This window comes from Grammomys surdaster, unplaced genomic scaffold (assembly GCF_004785775.1).
Source record: "Grammomys surdaster isolate TR1022 unplaced genomic scaffold, NIH_TR_1.0 591, whole genome shotgun sequence".
In the NCBI taxonomy this organism is placed as follows: Eukaryota; Metazoa; Chordata; class Mammalia; order Rodentia; family Muridae; genus Grammomys; species Grammomys surdaster.
In genome coordinates, this window is record NW_021605010.1 from 263,954 (window position 1) to 269,410 (window position 5,457).

At 46.1% G+C, this 5,457-nt stretch overlaps 1 pseudogene across 1 annotated transcript; it reads left to right on the forward strand.

Moving 5' to 3' along the window:
- Positions 1-1,195: 1,195 nt before the first annotated feature.
- On the forward strand, positions 1,196-1,774 carry LOC114633368 (annotated as a pseudogene). The gene has a single exon (XR_003713196.1). The product of XR_003713196.1 is annotated as a 60S ribosomal protein L7a pseudogene (transcript).
- Positions 1,775-5,457: the final 3,683 nt, after the last annotated feature.

Genomic DNA, 5,457 nt, shown 5'->3' on the forward strand with positions numbered 1-5,457 from the left:
CTTCTCTTCTTCCTCCTTCTCCTCCTCCTCTTCCTCCTCCTTCTCCTCTTCCTCCTTCTCCTTTTCCTCTTCCTCCTCCTTCTTCTTCGAGACAGTGTTTCTCTGTATAACCCTGGCTGTCCTGGAACTCACTCTGTAGATCAGGCTGGCCTCAAACTCACAGAGATTCGTCTGCCTCTGCTTCCTGATTCCTGGGATTAAAGGCATGTGCCACCACCAAGCTTGGCCTTGGATAATTTTCTTTCTTTCCTTTTTTTTAAACCATTAGTTCCTACAGAGTAGAGGTTACATCTATTCATATGGTGTTCACATTATATTAGGAATCATAAGGCATCTTGATATGATCTAGCATGTAGGTGTGCCCAACCTTTTGATCTTGTAACATGATGTTTTCATCTATATAGATATGTGCAATCAAGTTATATAACAGAAACAGAAACAGAAGCCAAGGAGCTGGCTCAGCTGATAAAATGCTTGCTGGGTGAGCATGAGCACCCACCCATCTCCAGCCCCAGCCACCATGTACTATCTAACTAGGGTATTTTGCTGATAGATGGATTTGTGTGACCCGGGCTCCTTACTTGTGGCTCCTTCCTCCTCTAGGTTTGTAAGTCCTTGCCATTTAGCTGTCAGCTAAGGGAAGAGAGTGAGAATTGTATGTGGGAGGTTCAGGATAGGCTCAGATCTGGCAGAGAACTAGAACCTTGTCACCTGACCATTCCTCACGGCAGAAGAAGCTGTGGAATGCAGTGTAGCTGTTTTTTTGTGGTGAGATGAGGAGGTGTTGTATACCGGTGTTGATTAGAAGGTTCTGCTTGACAACAGGGAAGGGGAAAAACGTACCTGAAGGGGAGCACGTTGATTCAGGCCAGCTGGATTTAGTGGGACAGAAACGCATTCCCTTTCTGATTCTGTTTGAGTCCACCTACTGCTTTTGTAACAGAATCACTGAAACTGGGGACATTGTAAAGTCAAGAGGGTTTGTTTGGTATACGTGCTGCTGGAGTGAACATGAGAACATATTTCTTCAGCTCGTAGTTCTTCAGGCCTCAGAGCATAGTGCTGGTGTTTGCTAGAATTCTGGTAAGGTTTCAATCACACAATGATTCCACGTCATACCTATCCTGACAAGGTGATTAATGGGATAAAGACCTAAAGGAAGTGAGGATGGGAAAGACTTGGACCTTTTCTGGACTGGCAAACAGCTACTCAGCTGCTTAAGCTTGCCCATAAGTACAGGCCAGAGACAAAGCAAGAGAAGAAGCAAAGGCTACTGGCCCGTGGTGAGAAAAAAGCTGGTGGCAAAGAGGACGTCCCAACTAAAAGACCACCTGTCCTCCAAGCAGAAGTCAATACAGTCACCACCCTGGTGGAGAACAAGAAGGCTCAGCTGGTGGTGATTGACCACGATGTAGACCCCACTGAGCTGGTGGTTTTCCTGCCTGCCCTGTGTCGGAAGATGGGGGTGCCCTACTGCATCATCAAGGGAAAGGCCAGGCTGGGGCACCTGGTCCACAGGAAGACATGCACCACTGTTGCCTTCACACAGGTTAACTCGGAAGACAAGGGTGCTCTGGCTAAGCTGGTGGAAGCTATTAGGACCAATTATAATGGCAGATATGACGAGATCCGCCGCCACTGGGGAGGCAACATTCTGGTTCCTAAGTCTATGGCTTGCATTACCACGCTGGAAAAGGCAAAGGCTAAAGAACTTGCCACTAACCCAGGGTTAAATGTACACTAAATTTTCTGTACATAAATATAATTACAAAATTAAAAAAAAAACAAAACTAAAAAACAAAACTAAAAACCACACACACACACACACACACACACACACACACACACAAAGACTTGGACGTTTTAGGGAAACTATTCTGTGAAGGTTGAATGGCCAATGCAAAGCTCCTGAATGAGGACCAGAGCCCTGGCTTGTTTAGGAACTAGGCTGGAGTTGTGTGAGAAAGGAGAGAGGCAGAGGGGTAGACAGAAAGGCCAAGGACTTTTCTCAAGATCATCACACTAGCAGACTGCAGGCTGTAGACTTCAACGGGTCCATCAGACATCGGATCCCACTTTTGTTTTTGAGATGGGGGTCTCATGTAGCCCATGCTAGCCTCAACTTGTTATATAGCTAGAGATGGCTTTGAATGCTTGTACCTCCCACTTGCTGAGATTACAGACACAAACCACCGCATGATGCTTACAGGTGCTGGTTTTCATCCATGAAAGATGGGCTGATACAGTCTAGCCCCAGCAGGGAAAGAAAACTGGATATACTTGCTGTAAGCTCATCCAACAAAGGCAAGAGAGACAAAGTGCAGGGGCGAGTGGGGGAGGGCTCTCTGTTGACATTCCTACCAGCAGGCCTCACTGGAACACTCCTTGAAGAGTAAATAGAAACCCCAGACAATAAGCCTTTAATCTCTAAGGGAATTTCTCTTGGAGCTAAGCCTTGAGATCAGACTATGTACTGCAGGCTTGTCAGCACTGCCCAAGGCCAGCTGGTCTTCTCCTCAGTGTTAGATTATCAGAGTCTCTCTCCATAGTCGTCTCTAAATGGTTCTAATGGCCACAACTCAGCAAAGCAAGACTTAGCACAGATTTGTTGTAAGGACATTGCAGATTCTGGCCTCATTCTCTTCATCTGTGAAATGGAGCTGTGAGTCCTTATTTCTTAAAAGATAGGAAATGGAGGTATGGGTGCTTGCTGCCAAGCCTTATGACCTGAGTTCTATCCCTCAGACACACATGGTAAAAGGAGAGAATCTAGTCCCACAGTTTGCTCTCTGACCTCCACCCACACACCTCAGCACACAATAGACAACTGGAATATAAAGTAAAAATTGTGAAAGGAGAATATGATTGAATAGCCGGAAACAGGTTTAGCGTCACCCGGTTTAGGATGAACAGTTAATAAAGGCATTTCTTTAGAATGAGTAGAAGAATCTGTTTCTCTGTGTCTTTGAAGAGTCCATGCTCCTAAGACAAGACCTGTTTGTGCTTTAAGTTCTTCGAAATTCAAAACCCTGGGGCTGGAGTAATGGCTCAGAGGTTAAGAGCACTGTCTGTTCTTCCAGAGGTCCTGAGTTCAATTCCAGCACCCACATGGTGGCTCACAACCATATGTAATGGGATCTGATGCTCTCTGCTGGTGTGTCTGAGGACAGCGGCAGTGTATTCATATAAATAAAATAAATAAATCTTAAAAAAAGGAAACTCATAACCCTGTTTTTCCTTAAAGGAAACCACATGGTGTAAAATCAAATAGACTGCAACTAGGGACCATATAATTGCTCCCACTGGGATTATTTTGAAAGACAGATGGTTAATAAATAACACAGGGCAGGAAGGCAATCTAAAAAATAGAAAAAGGCTGATTTAAAAGAGTCATTCTTGCAATAAAGTCACTGCAGATATGGGCCAGCAGAGAGCAGATGCTGTGAAATTGGTTTACAAGTCATTCTCCATGCCAGGCTCCATGTGCATAATTCCCCACTTAGGGACTGAGTTACGTAAGATGCAGGGTCAAGCTGTGTCTTCTGAACACTCCTTGGTTCACAAGCAAGGACGTGTGGTAAGCGTGGCTCCCCAGTCCACTTCAGTGGGATCTGGGTGGTTGCAGGGAGATAGAGGAAGTGACTCTGTGGCCTTTCGTCTGTAGGCAGCTTCATCTCCCTGGGTACAGAGAGATCAAGAGGATGTGCCTAGTCCTACAGTGACCTGATGTGCTAGAGTGGATTGGTACCCAGGGCAGGGCTACTCCCACTTCTCAGAGAAGAAGTGGGATGGGAGAAGGAGCTATGTAAGGGGCGGGGACTGGGAGGTGGGGGCTGTGACCAAGACGTAAAGTGAACAAATTAAAGGAGAAAAGAAAAAATATAAATAAAAGTAGGGTTGGTGCTGGTTTCAGGGCTAGCCTGGGCTATAGAGTGGGCCCCAGTCTCAGACAAAAATAGGCAACTGCACTAGGGATATAGCTCGGGTTTTCAACAATACTTGCCCCTTGCTCTCGAAGCCTGGGTTCTATGTGCACACCTTTGATTCTAGAGCTTGGGAGCTGCAGGAAATGTGATCAGGAGTTTGAGGTCATCCTCTGTTACATAGAGGGTTTGAGGGCAAGCCTGGGTTACATGAGATGCTGTCTCAGTACTACTCCCACCCCCACCACACAAAAGAAAGTTCCCTATAACTTTAATTTTTTCAAGTCTTATTTTTAATGATGGTTCTTAAATGCCTTACCCTCCCTTGTAGCCCACCACCCACTAGAGGTAGTGGAAAAGAAAGGATATGGGGGAAGTGGACCTGTTTAGAAAGGTTCTTTGGAACAACTTTCATCTGTGTTGTCTGGAAATGAGCAGTTCAGTTCACAGGTTAGCAGGCAGCTTGATCCATTTGCAAACACTTCATGGACACACCAGCAGTCCAATTCAGGAGAGTTGGGTTAGCAACAGTGATGGTCCAAACTAGCAGAGACAGCCAGGCCTCAGCCTCGGCTCCAGTCAGCAGGAGGGACCAACAGGAACACCAGGAGAAATTCCCAGCTGTGCCTCTCTCAGGGAAGTGAAGACCAGTGAAGACGTGAGACCCACTAATGTTGCACAGCTCGCTGTACCAGCAAGTCAAAGTCTGTCTTTGTCACTCCACTGTGTTCTATTTCTACCCTCCAAACATCATGTGTCCTCTACGTGTCTTGTTTCAGCATGTGTGTCCAATCAGCCCAAGTCCGCTGAGTCCCAGCAAACACAGCTCAGCTATGCAATGTAAGGAGGACCCAGACATGTGTGTTGTTAGCAAAGAATCCTTCATCACTTGTCCTTTCACATGTTTGCTTTAGCAGAACATCCTCTCCTGTGCCTGCATCAGTGAAATATTCCTTCACAAGACTGCCTTAGCCTTTCACCTGTGTCTGCTTCAGGAAAACACTCCTTCATGTGCTTGCCCCAGCAGAACACCTTCCAACACAACTGACTCTCCAAAGAACCCTTACGTTTCCACTTCAGTCCCCAAATCAATAACAAACACAAGTCAGGTACTGGAGTGTTGTAGCTCAGTGGTGCTTAGGGAATTTTTAACACCTACCATTCTAAACTAAAAAACTAAGCATCCTATTTGGTTGAGTCTCTGCTCACCACTTCCCCGTGCTTCGGTCTCTATAAGCAATCTATTCTCCTTTGTCCCAGTGCTGTCAATCAGGCTGCTTACAGCCACTGGGTCACCACGCTACACTGGGTGGAGCTCTTTCTTTGGCCTGTTCCTGGCGGTCCTATCTAGGGTGAATAGATGTATGTATGTTCGTGTCTTCCCAGGAAAAGTCACACAGCAGACATATATATCAGAGACAAAGAAAGACAGGGGGAAGTGAGAGAGATGGAGATGGTGGGAAAACAGAGCTGAGAGAGAGAGAGAAAGAGAGAGAGAGAGAGAGAGAGAGAGAGAGAGAGAGAGAGAGAGAGA